Here is a 26079-nt window from a genome sequence, read left to right on the forward strand (position 1 = left end):
ATTTTGGACGCGCCAACGTGTTGGCAGACATTTAGAGTCGAGAGTGACCCGGTGAGAAGGAACGGCTCATCAAAGAATTGCTGCTGCTGCAGTACCCAGCTGGGCCGCTGCAGTCCCTCCGTATGGGGGATATATATCATGCAGGCAGTTCATTACCTGGAGTGCTTGGCTTTGGTACCAGAATCACAGCCTCCTGTAAGGATATTGATCCACTGCCCCTTGCTGCCTGTGTAGTCAACCCGTCTCTTTGGCTCATGCAAGAGGGTGGAGTGTCAATGATCAGAGGAGGTGTACTGACCACAGCATTGTATAGGTTAAAATTTGATGGTCAAGTCTGTTAAAAACATAAAGATGTCCAATATAGTAAAAAATAAATAAATAAATGTTGAGTTTGGGGCGCGGTAGCGGAGCAGCGCACCTGTGTAAATGGGAGCGTGGTTTTGCCATCTACTGGGCGGAGTTGACATTGCACCTTCAGGCGCTTTGACGGCACTCACCCAAAACACCGCGGTTTTGATGACGGACAACGGTAGCGAAGCATCGTAGTTCCAGCTGCTGAGCTAGAAAGCGTTCCAGCCTTGGAGACCATTTGTCTGTAAGTCTGTTCTATACAGAAGTTGTAGCTGTACTGTAGATTCTGTAGCGTTAGTTTAATTATTCTTTGCGTTGTTAGTCCGTGGTAATTAGCGAGTGATGCTAGCTAACATATTAGCACGTGGAGCTGTGTCGTGAGTTATATATAGATCGTCTGAGTGTGTTTGGTGTACGTGAGTTTTTTATGCTGTTCTATTTTCTGTATTGTTTCAGTTTTACAAAAAATAATGGATAAAAGGAAGAAACAACACAGTTGAGCCTTGTTGTGGTTCTTTCAAACTCCATACTGTTAGCTGACTGCCTAGCCTCGCCCGAGAGAGAGAGAACGCGTCGCGAGGGCAGTACAGTAAAAAGACAAGAACACAGCGGGCTGAAGAAAAGGGTCAGCTCAGCAAACATGAGTCTACGATCAGGAAAGTATTACTTGAAAGAGTTCCCTCTACTTCAAGATAAAACAAATGAAGAACCACCAGCACGTGCTACAGAAAACACAAGCCAGGAGCCTCCTATGTGGGAGGTTGTGGAACAAGAGGCTACGAAGGAAGACCCTTCGAAAACAATGGATGCCAGATCCCAAATATCTAAATCCACCAGAAGCTCGCAACGATCATCAGCTTCATCAGCAGCAGCAAAGGCTTATGCGAAGGCAAAGGCAGCCAAAGCCCAACTTGTCTATGCTGAAAAGGAAGCAAGTGTGATGAAACAGAAGGCAGATATGGAAGCAAGTATGTTAAAGCAAAAGGCTGACTATGATGCCAGCCTCCATCTTCTCCAGTGCCAAAAGGCTGCTGCTGCAGCTGAAGCAGAAGCCACCGCCTATGAGGAAGTCGAAAGCGGGGAGCTGAGCCAGATCGGGGATGAGCCCATGGACATAGCTAAGCGCACCAGCGACTATGTTCACCAACAGTCCCAGCTTCTCTTTTCTGAACAGCCAGCAGAACGGGAGACCAGGGAGCTACTGGAGAAGAAAACCAGCAGAATGGTAATATCAGACACCAGACCAGCCTCTCCAGACGCAAAGAATACCACACAGACAGCTTACAAAGAGGTTAAAGGAGAACCAACAGCACAAGCTGAGGCTCATGAGACAACGCCTCATCCATATCCATCACGCACAAGCTTCCCAGAGAGAGGATATGTCCCCGAACCCCAAGGCGCACAAGACCTTGCAAGATATCTCATCCGCAAAGAAATGGTGAGTTCTGGCCTCCTGAAATTCGACGACAAACCTGAAAATTATTGGTCATGGAAAGCCTCATTTATAAGTGCAACAAAAGACTTAGATCTTACAGCCAGAGAAGAGCTTGACCTGATGACAAAATGGCTTGGACCTGGATCGTCAGAACAAGCTAAACGAATTCGTGCAGTCCACGTCTTCAATCCCGGAGCAGGAGTCAACATGGTCTGGCAACGTCTTGAGGAATGTTATGGGACGCCAGAAGTCATAGAGGATGCTCTTCTAAGAAAGATTGAACAGTTTCCAAAACTGCACAACAGAGACACTGTCAGGTTAAGAGAGTTAGGTGACATTCTCCTCGAACTTGAGTGTGCAAAAGAAGATGGTGCACTTCCGGGTCTTCTGTATTTAGATACAGCACGTGGAATAAAGCAAATTGTGGAGAAACTGCCATACAACCTGCAAGAAAAATGGACAGGTTTTGGAAGCAAATACAAGGAGGATCACAGAGTTGCTTTTCCTCCCTTTTTTGTTTTCTCCAACTTCGTCAGGCAACAAGCAAAGATAAAAAATGACCCAAGTTTCACCATATCTACTACCAACAGTTCACCGCCTATGAAGACAGACAAACTGGAAAGACACTACAGCAAACCTTTTGTGAAAGTGCACAAAACTGACGTTCCTGCGGAACCACCAGACACACGAGGCAATCTCTTCATAAATAAACCAGAAGAGCCAGATCGCCAGTGCCCCATACACAAAAAGCCCCATCCATTGAGAAAATGTAAACTCTTCAGGGAAAAACCATTAGAAGAACGCAAAGTGTATCTCAGGGAAAATCGCATTTGTTTCAGATGTTGCGGGTCTGTACAACACATGGCAAGAGACTGCAAAATAGATGTCAAATGCTTTGATTGTGGCAGTGATAAACACATTTCAGCGTTACATCCAGGTCCTCCTCCATCAAGACTACAGAACCATGCAGCTGGCAACGATGCCGAAGAGCAAACTGGAGGCTCATCTCCTTCTGTCACCTCCAAGTGCACAGAAGTATGTGGAAATGTTGAAGGTTCCCGCTCATGTGCCAAAATACTTTTAGTGAAAGTGTATCCTGCCGGAGAAAAAGAGAAAGCAGTGAAGATGTATGCGGTGCTGGACGAACAGAGCAATAAGTCTCTCGCCAAAAGTGACTTCTTCGACCTCTTTAACATTCAAACCAACTCCACTCCGTACACGTTGAGAACGTGTTCAGGAAAAATAGACACTTCTGGGAGGAGAGGTACCAATTTTATCCTAGAGTCTGTAAACGGGAAGTTGCACCTTCCCCTTCCACCATTAATTGAATGTGACATGGTGCCTGATGATAGAGCGGAGATTCCCTCCCCAGAGATTGCACTACATCACCCCCACTTAAAGCCAGTTGCTGACAAGATCCAACCCGTTGACGACGACGCTCCAATTCTTCTGCTCATTGGAAGAGATATGGTGAGAGTCCATAAGATTCGTGAGCAAATCAATGGGCCTCATGATGCACCTTACGCACAGCGGCTTGACTTGGGGTGGGTGATTGTGGGGGAAGTTTGTTTAGGGCAGGCACATAAGTCGTCAGAAATCAATGTGTACAAAACAAACATGTTACACAGCGGTCGCTCATCGTTTCTCCCACCTTGTCCAAACACCATGTTTGTAAAGGACAGCTATGCTTGCATGTCACAGTGTAATAGTCTTACAGTAAGAGAAGAAAGCGCTAAACCAAGCCAGCTCAAGGACAACCTAGGATACTCAATCTTTGAAAGGTCCAAGGAGGATGACAAACCAGCGTTATCAATTGACGACAAAACCTTTCTTGCAATTATGGATGCAGAAGTCAAACAGGATGAAGGAAACAGCTGGGTGGCACCTTTACCCTTTCGTTTGCCCAGAAGACAGTTGCCTAACAACAGGGAACAAGCCTTGAAACGTCTCCAATCTCTCAGAAAAATGCTTGAGAAAAAACCGAAAATGAAAGAGCATTATATCAAGTTCATGCAGCAGATGATTGAAAACGATCAAGCGGAACCAGCCCCACCTATCGGCAAAGGTACAGAATGCTGGTACCTGCCAACATTTGGTGTTTACCATCCCCAAAAACCAGACCAGATAAGGGTGGTTTTCGATTCAAGCGCTGAATACGAAGGAATATCCCTTAATGACGTGCTGTTGAAGGGACCGGACTTGAACAACTCTTTGCTCGGAGTTCTAATGCGGTTCCGGAAAAACCCGGTAGCCCTGACAGCCGACGTCCAGCAAATGTTTTATTGTTTTATCGTCCAAGAAGAGCACAGAGACTATTTAAGGTACCTCTGGTATGAAGATAACGACGTCAATAAAAAGGTAGTTGAGTTCCGAATGAAAGTCCACGTGTTCGGGAACAGCCCTTCACCTGCTGTCGCCATCTACTGCATGAGAAGAGCCGCCGAAACAGGTGAAGAGGAACATGGTTCGGACGCAAGACAGTTTGTTGAGAGGCAGTTTTATGTCGACGACGGTCTCACCTCAGTTCCTACTTGCAAAGAAGCTGTAAATCTTTTGACCCGAACCAAAGAAATGTTGGCAGAATCCAATCTGCGACTGCACAAAGTGGCGTCAAATAAGAAAGAGGTAATGGAAGCCTTTTCTCCAGAAGATCTCGCCAAGGATCTGAAGGATCTGGAACTTGGAGTGGATCCTCTCCCACTGCAAAGGAGTCTAGGGCTCTCTTGGAATTTGGAAGCAGACTGCTTCACTTACCTTGTGTCTCAAGAAGAGAAACCATTTACCCGCAGGGGAGTGTTATCAACGGTCAACAGTTTGTACGACCCCTTGGGCTTCGTAGCTCCCATAACAATGCAGGGAAAAGCACTAGTCCGTGAGTTGTCATCTGATCAGACCGAGTGGGATGCTCCTCTCTCCCCAAAGAAGGAATCAGAATGGAATTTATGGAAAGACTCTTTGAAGGCACTCGAAGACCTACAGATACCGAGGTGCTACATCTCAACCTCTTTGTCTTCCAACCAAAGAAAAGAACTTTGCATCTTCTCAGACGCCTCCACCAAGGCGATTGGCGCCGTAGCCTATCTGAGAATAACTGACACTGAAGGACAACATAACGTGGGTTTTGTTATGGGAAAGTCAAAGTTGGCCCCACGCCCTGCCCACACAATTCCCCGTCTAGAGCTTTGTGCTGCAGTTTTGGCTGTGGAGCTATATGAGTTGATCAGAGACGAGATTGATGTAGAAGTGGATGTTGTGAAGTTTTTCACCGATAGCAAAATCGTGCTTGGTTACATCTGTAACTCCACAAGAAGATTTTACATGTATGTTTCAAACAGGGTCATCCGAATCAGAAGGTCCACTCACCCCGATCAGTGGCACTATGTACCCACAGAGCTCAATCCAGCTGATGTGGCAACCAGAACCATACCTTCAACCCAACTCCAAAGAAGTATTTGGTTCTCTGGTCCAGCCTTCCTGTATCACGACAAAACAAGAGAAACAATGGAATCAAGCTCCTTCTCACTGGTTGATCCTGAAGCTGATGAAGAAATTCGTCCTGAGGTCAAGACCTTTGTTACCAAAACTTCCAATGGTCAGTTGGGCTCACATCGTTTTGAGAGATGTTCAAGTTGGACAGGCCTCAACAAAACGATAGCCAGACTCATTCACATTGGAACGTCTTACAGAAGATCAGTAAATGCAGGGAAGAAAGGAAGCCTTTAAGGAGGAATTGAAATGTCTGGGAAAAGGACACAAAATGCCTGGACGCAGTACACTGGAAAGGCTCAATCCAATCATAGATGAAGATGGTCTGCTTCGCATTGGAGGTCGGCTATCTTCAGCTGATTTGTCAAAAGAGGAGAAGCACCCTTTGATTATGCCTCACAACCACCACGTTTCAACATTGTTAGTAAGGCACTTTCACGAACAAGTAGCTCACCAAGGGCGACACATCACCGAAGGAGCATTACGAGCTGCCGGCTACTGGATGATGGGCAGCAAGCGCTTGGTGTCTTCAATCATTTACAAGTGTGTCATGTGTCGCAAGCTACGAGGCAGGTTAGAAGAACAGAAAATGGCAGACCTGCCGCCTGATAGACTCAGTCCTGAACCTCCATTCACTACTGTCGGTCTTGACATCTTCGGCCCTTGGGCTGTGTCAACGCGACGCACAAGAGGAGGAAGTGCAGATAGCAAGCGCTGGGCAGTGCTTTTTACATGCATGGCAACCAGAGCAGTCCACATCGAACTTATTGAAGCCATGTCAGCAGACAGTTTTATTAATGCATTGAGAAGGTTTTTCTCAATTCGAGGCCCAGCAAAACTTCTGCGATCTGACAGAGGAACCAATTTTGTGGGCGCTTGCCGAGAATTGGACATGGCAACAAACGATTCGGCAGTCAATAGGTTTCTCCAAGAAAAAGGATGCTCCTGGGCCTTCAACCCTGCGCATGCTTCTCACATGGGTGGCGCCTGGGAAAGGTTGATTGGAGTTGCCAGGCGCATTCTAGATGCTATCTTGCTCCAAAAAAGTCCAATTCGCTTGACGCATGAAATCCTGTCTACATTCATGGCAGAGGTGATGGCAATAATCAATGCAAGACCCCTTGTGCTCATATCAACCGACCCAGAGATGCCTGCAGTTCTTACTCCGGCGATGCTTCTGACCCAGAAAATGAGTACTGTCTCCGCTCCCTTTGGAGACTTTTGTTCAGCTTCGTTGTACAGGAAAACAATGGAAACAAGTCCAGTGTCTGGCTGACACCTTCTGGAAGCGGTGGAAAGGAGAGTATCTTTCAACGCTGCAGTGCAGCAGAAAATGGACTAATGTAAAGCCAAATGTGAAGGAAGGAGATGTGGTCCTACTGAAAGACAGCCAGGCGCACAGGAATGAATGGCCTGTTGGACTGGTTGTGAAAGCGTTACCAAGCAGAGACAGTAAGGTCAGGAAGGTGGAGGTACGAGTTGTGAAAGAAGGGAAGGCCAAAGTGTTCTTGAGACCAATCACAGAGATTGTAGTTCTTCTTTCAGAGATTTAAGTGTGGTGTTATATTTGGTAGAAATTCATATTTTGTGTTTGTAGTGATATAATGTTATTATATCAAGCGGGGAGTGTACTGACCACAGCATTGTATAGGTTAAAATTTGATGGTCAAGTCTGTTAAAAACATAAAGATGTCCAATATAGTAAAAATAAATAATAAATGTTGAGTTGGGGGCGCGGTAGCGGAGCAGCGCACCTGTGTAAATGGGAGCGTGGTTTTGCCATCTACTGGGCGGAGTTGACATTGCACCTTCAGGCGCTTTGACGGCACTCACCCAAAACACCGCGGTTTTGATGACGGACAACGGTAGCGAAGCATCGTAGTTCCAGCTGCTGAGCTAGAAAGCGTTCCAGCCTTGGAGACCATTTGTCTGTAAGTCTGTTCTATACAGAAGTTGTAGCTGTACTGTAGATTCTGTAGCGTTAGTTTAATTATTCTTTGCGTTGTTAGTCCGTGGTAATTAGCGAGTGATGCTAGCTAACATATTAGCACGTGGAGCTGTGTCGTGAGTTATATATAGATCGTCTGAGTGTGTTTGGTGTACGTGAGTTTTTTATGCTGTTCTATTTTCTGTATTGTTTCAGTTTTACAAAAAATAATGGATAAAAGGAAGAAACAACACAGTTGAGCCTTGTTGTGGTTCTTTCAAACTCCATACTGTTAGCTGACTGCCTAGCCTCGCCCGAGAGAGAGAGAACGCGTCGCGAGGGCAGTACAGGAGGCATCGGAGACATTTGGTTTGCATAAATTTAGCTTTCTTTTAATTGTGGGTGTCATGGTGACATGGACAGCCTCGAAGTTCCTGGAACTGATAATGACACTTATCGGTTATCATATTTAAAACAGTAAAATCCAATAGTCAGCATTGTTTTCATCAGAATCCATCATTCTGATGGATTAGCCCTTTGATAAATGCATTCTTTTGATAGACAGAACATCTGGTAGTGAATATGTTGCACTGCAAATGGATGGATGGATGATGGATGGATGGATGGATGGATGGATGGATGGATGGATGGATGGATGGATGGATGGATGGATGGATGGATGGATGGATGGATGGATGGATGGATGGATGGATGATGGATGGATGGATGGATGGATGGATGGATGGATGGATGGATGGATGGATGGGAGGGAGGGAGGGAGGGAGGGAGGGGAGGGAGGGAGGGAGGGAGGGGACGGGACCATGTTCAGGGGCCAGGTTTACCTACCTGAGCTAACAGCCCAGGAGCTCTGCTGGTCACAGACTCACAGTGTAACTGCTTTGTATCCCGACCCGGGCGGTCCGACTCTCCAGGATTTATGACAGTCAGCACACAGAGTGAATCAGGACTGTCAGAGAGGACAACAGGCTCAGACCTCCCGCACTTCAGCTGCTGAGCTCATCTCATTCGTCCCGCGGCGGCTCGGGTTACCGAGACGAAACCTTCCAATCTGGCTGCAATCAATCCTCTCTGCCTCAGACAAGATCTTAATGTGCTTGTAAAGGTGTGTGAGTGGTCGCTGGAGGAGCTGGAATCCAACCAAACCTCTGAAACGTGTCTGACCACTAATTTCTATGCTGCGTTGGGCAAAATGATGCAGACAAACGAAACACTTGGCGGAAAACATATAGAATTTGTTACAGTGCGTGGGAATATGAACTCACTTTAAAGTGTTCTGTTGAACAAGTTCTTGTAATTGTGTGTCCTCGCCATTGTTGGCTCCTCTCGCTGCGTCTCAGCGGACACAGAATCCCGATTTAACGATGTTGGTACATTTGGCTGAGATTACATCTCGCTGGTGCCATCATGTTCATGTTACCGTCAAACCTTTTCTCCTGGGAGAGCCGGGGAGGGGCTCAACCCCAGGGTCCGCCGAGGCCCTCGTTATGGTGGGGGACGGGGTCAGAGGGTGAGATGGCTGCTCGCTCTACAGCTGTCTGCTAATGAGGGAGGGCTGAGGTTTTGCACATCATCCCCAGTGCTGCTCGACAGCACTAAAAACCATTAGGAAAACACACGTTGTCTTTAAATTTCAATCACTTCTGTCTGCAATCATCCACAAACGTCTGCAAATTGGGAGGGAAGGAAGTGACACAGGATCTGTGAGCAACATTTGCATGATAAGACATTTAGTGGAGCGATGTCTGACTTGACTTTATAAGCAGATGTTGATGTTTCACTCAAATAAAAGTCAAGATTATATGCTTGGGTCTACAGGAATCAATTTAGTTTCATTCATCGTTGCTGTATTTTAGTGATTTTATTTCCAGTTTTATCACTCACCTTAGTTATGACGGTCTGGGCAGCATCCTTAATTAATTAAATGTGTGTTTTAACACAAGCAGTGTGGGAATCAAAGTTTGATTAATTTAATTTGAGGTTAATGTTTAATGATTGAAGTAATTCTACCTTACGTCGTCATTAGAATTCTGCACTGATGAAGAAAGACCTGTTCTCCAGCACGCTCTAATTTGACCTGTCAGAATGGTTTTTGCTGTCAGGTCAAACCACATCTGATCTCTCTCTCTGTCCTTCTGTCTGTCTGTCTCTGTCTTGCTCTCCGGATCTCGGATCTCGACGCAGAGGTTCCTGAGTGGCCACAGGTAGAGGTAAATTGGATGTGTCACAGCTCTCAGGAGTCCAGATGGCATGTTGCTCCCCTTGAGACCCTCTCCTTCTTGAAGTCTCCACTGTGATGGGAATAATGGTTTGAAAATCTTATCCGCCACATACAGCTTCTCAGCACAGCCACCATATGTCCCTGGTTGCACGACGTCCCTCCCGGCTGTTGAGAGGACCGGTTTCCAGAGTGTCCTGCTTATAAATATTAACAAGGAGAAATTGTTAGATGAAACTGGAAAACCTGTGGTACAACGGCATGGAGAGAACCTGCAGACTCCACCTGAGTCAGGAATTGAAGCCACAACGTGCTATGGAGTGAAAGTGCTCAGCACATTAGTGTCTGTAAAACAATTTCATGACCTCTGACCTTTGTTCTTTGTCTAGTTGCTATTTGATCTTAGTGTGATGTCAGAACACAGAAAAATCCTCAGGACTTATATAAAATGTCAGTCTTGGAGCTGATCTCACGACTGGTTTCTCAGTGTCAGGTGTGGACCTGCATTAAGCAGAATTCCGCACTGATTTCAAACAAGTGATGAAGTCAGGTTTATTTACAGCCCAAAATAACAAACATTGTTTTCCTCGGAGTTGTTGTGACCCTCCGTGTTCCTATACCCTCAAACCAGGTCAGTAAAAACCTGAAAAAAACCCTTTTAGAGAAAAAGAAGACACCTGAAGGAGACCACGGGGGGAGAGACGGGTCTCTCTGGGACGGACAGACGTGCAGGAGACGCCACATATTCAGAGAACCTCAGCATTAACATATCTGATCATTAGAATTAAAGGTATTGGAGTTGGTGTATCATCTGCAGGGATGAAGGCATCGCTGGTCCCAGGTGCATCTTCAGACGTCCTCATACGGAGCTCTGGGCCACTCCACCTTCGGGTCTTGATGGACCGTATCCATGATCAGCTAGACTATAGAAAAAGACGACAGGCTCTGGCACGTCTGATCTCCTGGCTGATCTCCAACCTTCTGAGCATGTTAGATCCTGTTCACGCTCCAGGAACCAGCGCCTCCATCATGAATACAGTGTTTCTGCCTTCTGCTCCAGGCGGGCTATGATTTAGATGATTGTTGCCCTCTTAGCTAATTGATTTAAGTCTCAGCCTGTTGGTCTTTTACTGGTGCCAGGAGCCGTGTTCTCGTAAGCGCGCAGCACGGCAGTGGTGCGCTCGTGCCCCGCCAGCCCGTTTTGCCTCTTGCCAGAGCAGCAGCGTCCCAGAAAGTAAATAGACTTTGGCTCGAATGTAATTAGGCAGCGGTTGACTCGGTTAGACCGCATGAGGAACACCAGATTCCCCCGAACAGTGATGCCCCACAGATAACCCTCATCCAATTAGATTGGCACAACACAGTCCATTTACCCATTACAGAGTCAACCTATGGCACATGTAGGACTCTGCTGATAATGGTGCTTCATCCTATTTTGGTATGTATGGTAATGTCTTTAGCAGCTGTTGGTTCTACATAAAAAACATAATCACGCTGTTCTGATGATAAAAGACTAAAACGTGGACGCTGTTTTTCTGTTTTTTATTGATGAAGTAAAGAAGTGCCGAGACATCGGTGATATAACTGCAATCCAAGGTGACATTCACTCTTTATTCAGACCTCTTCCAGGCTAATGGGCCTCCGTGGGCTCATTTTGGACATAATTAAGTTGACTAAGACCCATGGAAATGAGAAAGAGGCCTTTTTAAATGTAATTATGTTTTGGGGAAAACGCAGATGTGTGTCGCTGGTTTGAAGTATAACCCTGCGCACACATGCACATTTTAGGGAATCTGCATCTAAAAAGGAGCATTTGTTCTCAGTTTACAGGGTTAAAATGAGGAGAAGGAAGAAAGGAATAAATGGGCACCGAGAACTTCTCTGAAGATTTCTTTGTGTGGTCAGGAAAGATGAAGATGGGAAACAGCATCAAACTTCAGGACTGCAATCCCTTCCTGCTGCTGCCAATCAGGAGGGGGATCATCGGGGAACTCTCATTAAAGTGACCCGTTAAACGCATGTTTATACAGATGAGACGAGATAATCAACATCATATCTGCGGCTGCAGATCAGGATCCGGACGCCCTCCTGGCTGATGACATCATAGCTCAGGAAGAAGATAGCAAGCACAAATATTCCAGTATTTTGAGTATCAACTGTCTGAATGGAACTGAAAGGCAGTTTATGGGCTTCGCTGGGAATTCCAGCAAAGCGAAGACACGTTTTTCTGGGAACGAAGCCTTACAAAGCTGAGTTTCACTCCTTCCCTGATGGTGTTTAGGTGAGTCGCAGCAGAATTGAGGAATGAATTCAGGCACCTGCCACCAATCTGGACACCCGAGAAATGAGCAAAGAAGTGGAGCAAGATGAGAGAGATTCCCATGGAATTGGATGTCCAGTGCGTCACACAGCAAGGCCTGCAAGACGAACGTTTGCGTGAAGCCTTTAATATCGAGGTTTATGTTGAAAAAGGCCGTTTGGGGGGGGGTGTCACAGGCTCGTAAATCCAGACCGATGATTTACACGTGCTGTCTGGGATGGAACGCCGAGATGAGGCCGCGTTTTAATTAACTTTTCGTCTTGAGCAGATTGAGGGCAGAAGTGCGGGATGAATCACCGGGGACAACAGCGATCTGCCTCTTTATTAGCGCGTCCACGGTCACAGTGTGACAGACAGCGCGGCCGGCCGCTCCATCATAAAGCGCGGCTGAAAAGGCAACCGGGCCTCGACGACGACCACTGACGTTTCTTCGCGCTTTGATCCCGGACGGGGCCGGTGGCGCCCACCTCGGGGCCGTCTGCTCTGGCTCTGTGGGTGCAAATCCAAAAGGAGCTACAGTCTATGTGACGCCGTTCCCAGAGCGTCGGAATCTAATTTACACCTGAAAATCACAAACAACAGGAAGCAGACTGTCTCAGCAACGCTGGAGCGCACAAAGGCGCCTTTCCTCGCTCTTTAATGGCAATTTAAGCGGCCCATCTATCAGCGGATGTTGTGATGATGCAGCCCCCTTCCACATGGAGGGGTAATTGCTTTAGGAGGGCTGTTATCCCAACAGAAGAGGCGAGCGGAGGACAAGTTCCCTCAACACAGTTCCCCCAATAATCGATGAGCAGGGGAGGAGGGAAGCTAATTGTTTTGACCTGTAAGAAGAGTCAGCTGTGTTTGCACGGTCGACTGTGACACTGTGTGTCATAGTTATCTGTTTATAGTGTTGTGCACTGACCTCTGACCCCAGATGGATTTTCATTTATTCATAACGCTGTGATATGATCAGTTTGTATCATTTTGCCTTTCCCGTGAGCTCTTGTGCGAGACGGAAGGGGTTAAGAGAGAATGGGGGTTCTCTCGCATCACCCCCCCGATCCCAACCCAGCAGTGGTAGCCAGAGTGGAACCGTGACCTTTTCCTGAGGGATCGTTCCATTAGCAGCGACCCTAAAAGCAGGCTGCACACGCTCCGGCTTCAGCTTCATGTCGGGTTTTACTGCTGCGTTTGTTTCGCACGAGTGAGTCTGACAAACGTGCGCGACTTCGGAGGAGCAGCACCAACACGAGGCTGCTGCAAAACGCTGATCCACAGCTGTCGCTGCCCAGGCTGCAGGCCCACACATCATCAGTGACACAACTTTGGACAACAGGGTCAGGCATACCTTCGCCACCCTTTTGGTTTATGAGCCTCTAAAATGGAAGAAAGTCAATATGATGTTCCTCAAACGTCACACTGCAACACGGTTCAAAACCAGATTTTTTTTTTTTTTCTGAGCTGACAGTGCTCACCTTTCACAGATACCAATTTAGACATGGAGAGAATAAGAGAAGCGTTATCAGGGGACTATAAATTAAGGATGACAGCAGACTCCTGAATGTGCCTGAGTAACAAGGTCACTCACCAAAGGGTGGAGCATTTTCAATTCTGCTTTTAGGAGTTGCCATCAAATCCTCCGTCTTATCTGACTGATTATGCTTGGAGGCTAAAGACAGCATTTTCTGAAGGCTGTCGTCTGACTTTGTTTTTTCATCTTTTCAGGATTGAGGTGATCTGATTTTAAAAAGTAAAAATCTTTTCATTTACAATCCGCAAGACATATTTGACAGCGGCATGAAATTAAAACCATGTGCTTGTAAGCAAATGAACAGTGAAATAAAAGCTTGAAGCAGATTCAACCTGATGGATTTTCGAGGTTTATCTTCTTTTTAATTACCTTCATCTCAGTCACCTTATTTTGTCGGATTATTGAGCAAACACTCCCACCTAGTGGTCAATTGATATGACGCTACATTTAAATATATATATAGTATGATTGTATTTTAGTCTGATAACACCGACATGTGAAAATATCCGTCACATTTGGAATTATAAAGCCATTTTATTCCATTTGTTTCGGATAATGAATGGGATCTTCATATCAACATAAAAGCGAAAGTCAATGCTTTAAATGTCACCATTCAACACCGCTGAGTTACGTTTCAGTAAAACTGGAATGAAACGTTGATATCACTGAGCGACCGGTGTGAAATGAACGCTAAAGCATTTAATAATAAAGAGCAGACACCTCTTTTTATATAATATACCCCCATATAAGATGCAGAGACACATAATAAATCACGAACAGTCCCGACAACGTCATTAAAACCTGCTCACAGCTCATTTCACAGGCACAACGTTGAAAAGTTTAGTGAAACTCTCGGTGAAACTCTCCAATGCCGCGACGTGTGTTTATTTGTAAAGTCATTGATCAACACGTGTCATTAAAAAACGGAATAATCCGATTAATAATTCGATGTGCTGATGAAGCGCCGGCGCGCTGAATTCTGGGAGTCTGCGGGAACGGAGAGCTCGCGCGACGCCATCTTTAAACCCCACAAGAGGCCAACTGCACTTGTACACCGGGATGAAAAACACTATCCCTGCAGCGGGATACAAGTTCACGGGGTGGAGATGGTGTGATTATTCCCCGACTCAGTAACACACAAGGGACCGTCCGATGAGACTGTGAGGAGGAGATCACGGATTACCACCACCGCCTTAAACTTGTTGTGATCACAGGCAGGAACAACAATAGACGGAAAGACAAGAACGGACTAGCCCGCTAGCTCGCTAACTAGCGTCCTGCTAACTGCTGCGCTGTTGTCAGACGCTAACGAAAGCCAGCTAAACTTAGCTGGCTCATCAGCAAATATCCCCGGTTGCCCTGACATTTTGATAGGACGGTCTCAATAGTTTTCAGTCGGCACCCAGGTATATCTACCTGGTTTGCCTGTCAGATCGCTGCTGCGCACGCAGTGGGGGTTGTTGTGGAAAAATTGCGCGGTGGCTTCAGCTAGCTTAAAGCTAAGTCCCGACTTCTCCCACTCCCCAGCGGCCCAGCCGGAGATGCGTGGAAGATGTCTGTGTCGGGCTGAAGGCCGAACTGAAGTTTTTGGAGTCCATTTTGATCCAAATCACGAACGTTTCAGGATCATTGACTGGAAGCCCGACGAATTGAGTTGCCAATTTAATGTAACTGGAGAGAACTATTAATTATCCACTGTAACATAACGGTGAGGAGACAATCGCCCTGTTTTAAATTTCACCAGATGCTAATGTTAGCCCATAGCAGGCTAATTCCACAACCTGTAATATTTCTGCTATTCAGTGGAGTTTCTGCGGTCCTATATAAATCAGTAGTGGTATTTGCATTTAAAGGTGGTGCTTGTGCTTTGTCGAGTCAACATAAACGGGTATTTATAACGAACATTAGCATTAGCATTGGCTGCGCACAGAATGCTAACGTGGCGAGCCCACACATTTACTGTGGTTTTAACCTGGCGACACGCATTCGTGTGTCACTAGTGCCGATTTATCACTCTGCCATTGTTGCCTTTAGGAATCGTATCCATCTACCCCGCCGATTTGGTTTGTGGACTCTGACGATCCGAGCTTGGCGCAAGTTTTGGAGCGGTTGGACGATGTGAGGAAAGGCAGCACTCTGGTAACTTTGCACTGCTCATCTATGGATCCCATCATATACCTTCACTATTTTTATACACTATTCCTAACCATAATGCTTACTGTCGCTCTTGGCAAGCATGCCATTAAAATACTAGCCTGGGCTCCTGTGTGTGTGTGTGTGATTATATGTGTGTGTGTGTGGTGTGTGTGTGGAAAATGCCCTCAAAAACAAAGCCAAATTTGTGCTGTAGCTGAGGGATGATAATCCCAACAGGCCACCGAGTGCTGAAGGGAATTCTTCTGGAACAGTTGTGTGATGTTTTTGCTGCTCTGGACGTTTTGTCTCCGGTGCAGAAAAGACTGTGGACGTGTTCCAGCCGCGGCGCGAGGGCAGCGATCCAAACGGACCGGGGCCCAGTCTCGATGTCAGAACATGTGCAACCGTTTGCCCCGGCAGCCCTCGTCGGGGGGTCACGGCTCCGACGGGGGCTGCCGGGGCCGCTGCGCGTGGCCGGATTCTCTTAAAGTAGCATTTTTGGAGCGTAAACGTCGGCGCGTACGCGGGAAATGAGATGGGAATGGGAAATGAAACGCGCGCATGTGCACAGCTGCCGTTGCATTGTTGTCTTTTCAACCCTTCTTCCTCTTAACTGTCGCTCTCAGCTTCTGCAGCAGTTGAAGAAAACTCATTTGCGACCTGTGTCGGCTGTATAACCTTCCCCAACATCCAGATGTGGAGATGCTGGACCAGCCGCTCCCTGCAGGACCCGTAGGACAGGACAGGAAGGCAAGTCCGCAGGTGCAACACGTTAGTAACGGCGGTGGGTGGCGTGGAACAGGCCCACCAGGGGTAAAGGGGAATCCCGCTCAGCCTGCTTCGTTTAATCCACGAGCTTCAAGTCTCAGCTTTAAATTGGCCGCTTGTCCGCCTTCCAACTGTCAGCGGTTTTCCGCTTTCCCAGTTTTAGAAATCCAGATCTGCCAGGATCACCTGCGGAGCAGGAAGCTGCCACGATTCACCGAGTTTAACGAGAACTCGGTGGTCGGAAAGCCGCGGTCCAGTTACTGATAAACCAGCGACTGGACCTTCAGGCGCACACGTTCACCTGATAATGAGCCGTGCAGCGCGGCGCTGTTCTCGCCACTCTCTCCAAAGGGGCCCAATTTATGCAGCCACGCACCTGTAATGTAGTCGGATTGGTTCCCGGAACCAGTTCGGTTACATTTCCTGTTGAATGGGAATGAATCAACACACGCTAATCTGGTCTTTATTCCTTTGTGTGTGTGTGTGTGTGTGCGCAGCATGGAACAGAGGAGGTCACATCTGAAGAAGAGGAGGAAGAGGAGATGGGCGAGGTAGAATTTTCCTCATTCCTCACACCCATTCCGAGCCGAACTGTTCTTTTGGGTGCCGTCAACCCTGTGAATATTCCCAGGACATCGAGGACTTGGACCACTATGAGATGAAAGAAGAGGAGCCCGTGGACGGGAAGAAGTCCGAAGACGACGGCATCGAGAAGGAGAATTTGGCCATTCTGGAGAAGATCCGCAAGAACCAGAGACAAGACCACCTGAACGTGAGTGGTTCTGAAGGGAGGGGGTGAGGGGAACCAACGACCCCGACGGGCCTCACAAAGACTCGGCTGTGCTCGGCACCTTTCAACCCCGGAGGAGTTCCAAATTCCCTGTAAATGACGGAATCTTGTTGTCCACTTGGGAATGTTGCAGGGCGCCGTGTCGGGATCGGTCCAGGCCTCCGACCGCCTGATGAAGGAGCTCAGAGAGATCTACAGGTCTCAGAGTTACAAGACAGGTAGGACCTTCAGACCGACGGCGCCCTCTAAGCTCGCTCGCGTGCGCGGGGGGGGGGGGGGGTGCTGGCGGTCAGCTGATGCAGAGCAGAAGTGGTGGCGTGGTGCGTTCAAGTGCAGTCCGTTGCCTTTCCGCTGCAGGTATCTACTCGGTGGAGCTGGTGAACGACAGCCTCTACGAGTGGCACGTCAAATTAAGGACGTAAGTGGGGTTTTTTACGTCGTCTTTTCCTCGGAACATCCACAACAACGTGCGCTTCTCTGACCCAAAGGGTGGATCCAGACAGCCCCCTGCACACTGACCTGCAGGTCCTGAAGGAGAAAGAAGGGATGGATTACATCCTGCTAAACTTCTCCTACAAAGTGAGTAGAGCGGGAAACGCCGCGTTTAGCCGTGAGTTTCTGCCATGCGGGCTGACCCCTTTCTGCCGCTTCCAGGATAATTTCCCCTTCGACCCCCCGTTTGTGCGGGTGGTCTCGCCTGTGCTCTCCGGAGGGTGAGTTCACCGACCTCGCTCACCGCCTCGCGCCATTTCCCATCTCGAGACCCTCGAAAACCAGTCAGGTTAGGAAACAAAGCGTCGTTTATTTTGGTTAAAGTTTCTCCTTTTCCAGGTACGTTCTGGGCGGAGGAGCCCTCTGCATGGAACTTCTTACCAAACAGGTACGCCTGAGCTCGTTTAAAGACAGCAAATATGGCGGAAAATGCAGATTTGTGACCTGCCGCTGCTGTTTGACTCCTGGATTCAGGGTTGGAGCAGTGCCTATTCCATCGAGTCTGTCATCATGCAGATCAACGCCACTTTAGTCAAAGGAAAAGCAAGAGTCCAGTTCGGAGCCAATAAAGTAAGTGGGGACATTTGGGACCCTCAGACATGATCCAAAGCTGCCAGTGTGGAGCCTCTTCAGGTCCGGCTGATGCCAGCAGAGCCGCTATCAGCACCTCTTCAAAAAAGTAATGATAAGAATCAATATTGACGCCGTAGTGACAAAGAAATGAAGCCGTCTTGTTTTGAGCAGCTTCTTCATCCGTTTGACGCACCAAATGACGGCGGCGTCACGCGACCGGGGAGGCGCCGCTCCGCCCGACGCCGCTCTCCGAGCCCCGTCTCAGAACCTTCTGGTGCCTTTGGTGTCGGACAGTAAAATATCTTTCCTGTTCGTTATCTTTGTCTGCTAACAATGGCTGGTGTTAGCATGGCGCTACGCCATAAACAGGCCTTTGAATGCACACATTCAATGGTCGGCGCCCCCGAGTCCGTGAGACAAACGTGTCTGGAGAGGTCGTGGCACGTTCAGTGTCCACCTGCAGTAGCACCAGTTGAGCTTAGCTTCACGCCTCCGCCAGAAAAAACCTGAAAATGCAAAAGAGTCTCTCGAAAAACCAGTTTTTAGTCATCTGAATTGGCAGGAAGCGCGCACTGTTTGCTTAAAATGACGGCAATTACGTTCTAAAATAGCCCCGGCGACAGCTTTGCTGTAATAGCGCCCGACCCTGCTCGCCACATCCGCCCCGCCCCTCATTACGCAACCCGATGGGCCGTTTTTGGAGTTGCTTTGGATCCTCCGGTGACATTTCAGACACGTAGAACTCAAACCTGAGACGTTAGATGGCGAGTTGCTCGCCGGAGTACGACGGGACTCTCTCAGGTCTCAGGTGTGACGGTAACCCGGATCACATCCGTTTGGACCTGAACGGGACCACCTGCTGGTCATGAAGCAGCACCGGGACCGGTGTGAACCCGCTCTCCAGCCTGAATTCACCAAGTTGTCTTCTTCCCACGCAGAACCAGTACAATCTGGCCAGAGCACAGCAGTCCTACAAATCCCTGGTCCAGATCCACGAGAAGAACGGTGAGTCCTGTTCAGCAAACGGGATTCAGATTTCCTTTATTTGTCCCACAACGGGGAAATTTACGGCGCAACAGCAGCAAAAACACAGAGGAAGAGACATTCAGGAAGTTAAAGATAGAGAAAGAACAATAATAATGAGTATATAATCCAAAACAATTGAAATAAGAATAGAAAATAGATGAAAAAGTATAATAATCCAAGCTAAATGGCTAATCAGCCGTATAGATGGGCATCACTTTAACCTCCACGTGCGCCCGTCTGACCCTTTTATTTTCAACAATCACGCCGGCGCCAACGGGACCTCCGACCCGATCTGAGATCGATAGGATGCTGGAACTGGCTGTACATTAGAGCCTTAAAGGGAGGGAGGCCGAGCAGCATCCCTGAGCAGGCGGATGAGGACAGAAAATGGGGTCGGGGGCCACAGAGTTGTTCCGTAACCCCCCCCTTCGGAGAGGAACCGCTGGTGCGGCGAGTTTGCTGACGTTGTTTCCTTGTTTCTCCCCGTAGGATGGTACACACCCCCTAAGGAGGACGGCTAAACCAGGTTCTTGCCTTTCCTGTACTGGGACCACATGCCATTGCCCCCCCCCCCCCCCCCTCCCCTCCCTCCCCTCCCCCCCCCCTTGAGACTGATCTCTTTTTTTAAAACACCCGGATCATTTTGTTCTCCGCGTCGGCTCCTCGCGAGCGTGTCCCTGCGTCAGATATTTATCTCCCTGGACATCAATCTGGTACCGTCAGTCTTCTCCATCGTGACCTTGTCCCACACTCCAGGAAGACTTTGGACTAAATATCACATCCCGCCGGACGCGGGCCGGATCTAAGAACATTCCCTCATAACATGTTTGTAGCTGGGAAGAACATTAAATTGCCAGCGGTGGGAAGAACCTCCTCTCTCTCTCTCTCTCTCTCTCTATGTCTCTCGCTCTCTCTCGCTCCGGAACGGCCCGTGTACGTTGCGCTCACGTCTCATCCCGCCTCTGGAATAACACGCCGCCGAGGCCGGCTCGCTCACTTATCTCGCTGAAGGCTGGACGCACCGAGGAGGACGAAGACTTTTTTTTCCCGCATCCGGCCGAGCTCTAAATTCGGGGGCTCGGCGTCACAATCCCAACCAGCAGGGGGTCAGCGGGGCCACACAGGAACCAGCAGCGGCCAGAGCGCGGAGGGATTTTATCACCCTGTAACTAGTCGGTTTTAACTCCACCTGTAAACATGTACATTTGTATTTCTGCAAAAGGATTTGTTTATGATGTAACCTTGTGCGGGTCTCTGGCTGGGAAGGGTCACGACATCCGCTGGGGCGCCGCGGGAGTCGGGTAAAGTTGCTTCACGGATTCTCTCGGGAGGAAACGGCGCTCCGTTTTCTAATGTAAGCTTAACGACTACTGCTGGGCTTTTTTGGGGGGGGGGGGGGGGGGTTCTCGCGTTATTGGCGGCATTGACGCTAACATTCCTTCGATTGGGTGGCATCTCTTTAGCTAGCGGGGGCGCAGGCGTCTGTTGGCGTTCCGGAGGTTTGCTTTTTCATACTTGACCTCGGCGAACCAGACCAACCTCAGTCAGGCTATGCAGCGGCGCCGCTTTCCCTCTCCTGCAGAACCGCCGGGCTCAGCAGCTTCACTGGACTCGCTCGGTCCTTGGAGCTGGTTCCCATCCTGAGCCCTTTGCTTTTCCTACAGTTGGAAGAGTCTGGCTGACCTCTGACCTTTCCCTCGCCCCGTGGCGGCCCGCACGCGCCAGCCGCGGGTTTCAAACTCACAGCAATAGTCTTAACTCTCTACCTTCCTGCTTCCCGCCCCGGGTCCAATCAACCGGAGTCTGATGGTTTTAATCCGCGGGCTTGAACCCAGGGTTCGACCCGGCTCTTCCCACCAACACCTCTGGTCGGCGCCGGCGGCTCCGCCGCGCGCACGAGCACGCTCGGATTTCGATGTAATGTGAATAATATGCAGAAAACTGTGGAGCAAATTGATGTTCGTTGTGGCTGTTCTGTTGTGTGTTCCTCGCGTCGTTTTAAGATTCTTCTTCTTCTTCTTCTAAAAAAAAAAAAAAAGAAAACCAGCATAGAAAGCTCAGTCCCGCCACTTCACACAATCATTCCCCGATTCTTCTCAGCGATATTAACCTCATCACGCAGCGAGCCGCCGCCGGGCTGGAGCCGCGGCGTTCACCCCCCCCCGGGGGCCGCCTCGCCGTCCACGGCGCCATCGGTCACGCGGATATCACGTCATTCCGGTCACATTGTCCAGTGGATCTGCTCATCTCTGGAGAAGCAAACTCAGGAATACATAGCACACTCCACAAGGCTTGCTTCAGAACCCCACATCCTGGAAGATGGAATCTTTTTTTTCCCCCCCTCCCTCCCCCCCAGACGCCATTTTTAAATGGTCCGAGTTTAACCAGTAGGAATGTCTGAAAGCCTCCGAGACAGATCGTCAACCGTCTGCCTGGAGAACGCTCGTGTCGGCCTCCGCCCGGCGAGGAGTGTGCGGCGTGTTGCGTGTCGCTATGGCAGCAGGTCTCCATGCTACTGAGGGAACGCCGCGTTTAAGCTGGATGGCTTTTAAGAAACTTTGGACTTCCAGAATGCGCAGGATATTTTAATTCCCCAGCCTGTGTGTTGCCAAGCTTGTCTGGACAACCCAAGAAAGTCACAGTATAGATTTTGTGCCATCAGAATAATCGAAAGCCCACAATGAACTAAAAAAAACCCCTTTGGGAAATGGTGAACAGCTTCTTTTGTGGTCTGACTAACCGAACATCTCTGCTGGTGACTGGTGACATTTTGGGTCTTAACCTTGGTTCATTAACTGCAGTGGCCGTGTTATAAAGTTATGCACCGTTAGCATGCTTTTGGTTTCATCCCCCCATTGCAAGGGTGTTTTTCACCATGTTAAATAATTTGTAAACTTGCATCAAGTTTATGAATAAAGAATTTTATGAAATATCCCATTGTCTTTCACTGGCTTTTTTTTTTCTTCAAGAAATGCTCTGGTGTTTGAAAAGATCTAACCCGAGCTGGATCGTTTTAAGTCCCTTCAGGACCTTTGACCTGCGGTCGATTTATATGGCTGCGTTTGTCGTTTTGCCACTAGATGGCGGCATCGGATCAAATATTGGCGATTGTCCAAGGAGACCATTTTAACCTTCAATGAACTATTTCTTTGTTGACTCGGAGTAAATAACTTCATCTATTGTAGAAAAAATGCAGGAAATGACATCGTGTGGGCATACGAGACAACAGTTTGTGGTCATTGAAACTGGACGTGGCGGAAGGCTGAAGTCTGCGTGTTGGTTTTCTAGCTGCGTCCTCAGGGTGCAGCTGCTGGACCGGCTGGTGTTGATGATAAATGGGGTGAACAGATTTTGTGTTCCTGTCATTTTGTAAATGTGTTTATTCATGCTGAGATTTGCCAGCAATCCGTCTCTGTGGGTGTGTTGTGAGCGGGGTCCTCGCATCGTGTTGGATACCCGCTCCTTTCCTGAATGTCGGCCATTTCTATTGAATTTAAATCAATGATTTATAGAGCATTAGCTACCAGGAAAATCCTGCTATTGACGTCCTCCTCACCGGTGAGAAGATACTTGCCTCTTTTGTTCCCGTATGTGTGTAGCACTGTGGAAAAGCAGGGCCTCACCATCCAGCGGTGGCTCCGGCACGGCGCCCAGCTCGACTCTGGTCCGATGACACTGCCGGCCACATCGAGACCTGTGTCGCTCTGGTCACGGCGGGCCGCGCTCAAAATCAGAAAGGGTTAATTAATGGCCGATGGGGGCCGATGTTTCCCTCAAGCACCGTTTTCAGAGTCAAACTCCGAGTGAGGCTGTCAGAGAGGCTGTGAGATCCATTTTGATGATCATCTCGTCTGAAGGCTCCCACATTCTTTTTGGGGTTTTTTAACGTTCCTACGGAAACAACCGAGGACCTGAAGCACTGTTGCCTGTCACCAGAGGAGCAACTGGAGGTTGAGGGTGTTCCCTCTCTGAGACACCATCTCAGGTGTGATTACATCCTTGACTAGACCGTCTGTGCACGTGCGTAACGATGGGATATGTAATGCGACCCGCAACCAAAAATCACCTTTTACACGTTGTCTTAAAGTTGCCTCTTGCTTGACCCTGTTGGAGTGAACTGAGCTGTGATTTGTCACTGCTAATTTAACTCCACCCACTCTCTGCCCTCTGCCTGCAGCTGGAGCTTACCCGCTCCATCACTGTCACATTTGGCCCATTGGCACAATGGCAAGTTTCAATTGGCCGTAATTTGCTCAAAAGTTTGAAGCAGCAACTGATTCAACGCGGACGCTAACAGGTTAACCTTTTAGGACAGGAAACCCCAAAACAAAGCACATCATATGTTCTTTTCTCCGTTACGTCTTTTGTAAACGAGCTATTAACAATGAGATCACGCGGAAGTTTTGGCTTGAGGCGGCCAAAATCGATGCCCTGACAACAATTCCATAGGCGCAATGAGGAGTCGCGGGATGATAAGATAGATGGCCCATCTCGCTCAGATCATTACTTCTCCAATTGATCGTCCGATGTGAGTCTCGCCCGAGTCCAGACGTGGTCCCGCGGAGATGAATGCACGCGAGCGGTGGAGGGACAGCACGTGCACTCGCTGCCCTGAGCACGCACGCTCTGACAAATGGCCGCAGCCAGCTGATGGCTTCGAATTAATGCTAACAATTTATTCTAATAAGCCGACGTCGCCGGTGATCCGTCTCACTTCCTCGCATATTTGGGCATGAAAACGACAACCGGTGGGAAACAGCAACGCTGGGATACAAACGCGGCCCTGCCTGGACTCCACGGGGGCGTTTGGGTTTTTGTTGTCCTTTTGGAGAGGAAACTTTCCGCTACAGTGGCCGCACATTAACCAGTAAGCATCTGGAATGAGTCAGAGCCCCGCTAATGGAAATCCATTTAGCCCGGTCTGCTCAGGGAGGCATGTCGTCACGCCGAACTGAGCCTCCGAGAGGACAAAAAGGTGGAAAGAGCCAAACCAGCGACGGCACAAAGCTGCGATCTGCCTGGGCTCACACACACACACGACCGGGGCTGAAACACACCTCCAATGGAGCTTTAGGATCCGAGCCACAGCTATTACATCCTCCCGCCGTCTGCTAGCATGGGACAGAGAACGGGGCGGCTTTCATGAAAGGACTGATTTGAATGAGAGGAGCCACCAGAGGTCCAGAAGATGAGTAAAAATGCAGATCCGCCATCATTAATATTTACATCCGCTCAAAGTGGGGCCAGATTTAAACGTCCGGGCCGCCCTTTGAGCGGAATGAATCCGGACTCCTGATTGTGACTTTGCCTCAGCCTGAGAGGCAAATGGGGGAATCTATTTAAATGGAATCTGCCAACAAAAGACTTGAGAGGAGGCCCGTGAAGGTCATTCTGTCTGTGGCTCTGCAAAAGCAGGCGCGCGCGGGCAGGAGTTCTGTCCCCGCCGACGTTGATACCACGCCACAGCTCACACAAGCCACCGTTGAACGGCGGCGTGTCGTTAATCAGATCACAGAACTGGATTAAATCCATCAGCTTAAGGGCATCTGGGTCATTTTTGCAGTTGGAACTGGGTTTTTACCTTTTGGTCTTTAATGGGGGCAGCGCTCACACTCAGGGACGCGCTTCCTTCACACCTCCTTCACGACCAGATGTCCTGTTCTGACAGGAACTTGTAAGGTTGTTGCTGTCGTCCACAGGAAGTGCGCCAGGAAAGGAGCGTAAAAGCAAACGAGCTGGAGACGCTGGTGGCCTGTTGGTATTCACAGTCCTCCGCAGCCTCTTTACAGCCTCATTTAAAGCTTTGCTTTTTCAATCTGAGCTGCAGCGCGACTCAAATCATCTTGGGGAAGCTAACCAGAGACTCTGGAAGCAGCACGTTTCCATGATCAGGAAGACCGTAATACGATAGTTTCACTCATTTACATAATAATGAGATTCTACAGATTTTTTTTTTGAAGTGTTAAAAGGCTTAAAAACTCCAAAAACATGTATCAAATGTTTACGTCGTATATTGTTATCACACTGTTTGTGCAGCATGCTAAAGAACAATGTGTTATTTCAGATTTATTTTAATAGATTGATTAGCATTTGGGTCAACGTCTTAGCTGCAATCATTTGTAATTAACATTTTATTGATTGTTACTTAACAATTGATGTCAACCTTGTTGGATTAATCCGAACCACGACATTCCCGAGCAGAGTCCCAGTCACAGGATTCTATAAAATACCCTTAATATAAGAGAATAATGTCATTTTTAAATGCGCTGTAGCTGTTTTGGATACACAGCTTTCACACACACACACACACACACACACACACACACACACACACACACACACACACACAACTGACTTCAGGAGCAGTGTGCCTGTCTTCTCCAGCGCTGCAGCTGCTGCCACTCACGGCTGACGAAATCTTCCCGCCGAGGTTTCGCAGCAGCAGATATTCCTGACACGAGCTCACGAGCCATCCAGTCCAGGAAGCAGTCGCAGAATCTGAATCAGGTCAGATGGGGCTTTGTGGGAAAGCTGCCAGTGACCACGAGCGTGCGATGGCGCTGATGTCGGCTGTTCCAACGCTAACGAAGGCAGGGCAGCGGTTCCTGATCCATCAGAAATGTCCGCGTCTCCCTCAGAAGGCAGAAGGTCTGAGCTCACCACAGGTGTTAATGAGGTTTGACCACTTTTTAACCCAGTAACACGTTTTCACCACAGATATCTGACGCACGCCCACAGTAATTGATTTTACCCTCTCAACTGTGTGACCTGACCTCAGATTCTCAACAGAAGCTGCTCACGTTTAAGCGTTTGCATCTTCCTCTTGGCCTTCAGGACAAAACTGAGGTTCTTTTGCTGCTTTTTATTGACAGAAATGAGGAAAAAAAAGAAGTGGTCAACAAAAATGGTTTCACTGTTCACATAAACGTGCACATTGTAAGGATTTTATACATTTTATGTCATTATTTGTTAACTGGAGTAAAAGGGAACCATTAAGCACTATTCTGCAATTATCTGAGAAAC

At 48.4% G+C, this 26079-nt stretch overlaps 1 pseudogene; it reads left to right on the forward strand.

The window, feature by feature from the left end:
• The first annotated feature begins 11801 nt into the window (after window positions 1-11801).
• Window positions 11802-20296, forward strand: LOC115248763 (ubiquitin-conjugating enzyme E2 Q2-like; annotated as a pseudogene).
• Window positions 20297-26079: the final 5783 nt, after the last annotated feature.

Source organism: Takifugu rubripes, unplaced genomic scaffold, assembly GCF_901000725.2.
Source record: "Takifugu rubripes unplaced genomic scaffold, fTakRub1.2, whole genome shotgun sequence".
Classification (NCBI taxonomy): domain Eukaryota; kingdom Metazoa; phylum Chordata; class Actinopteri; order Tetraodontiformes; family Tetraodontidae; genus Takifugu; species Takifugu rubripes.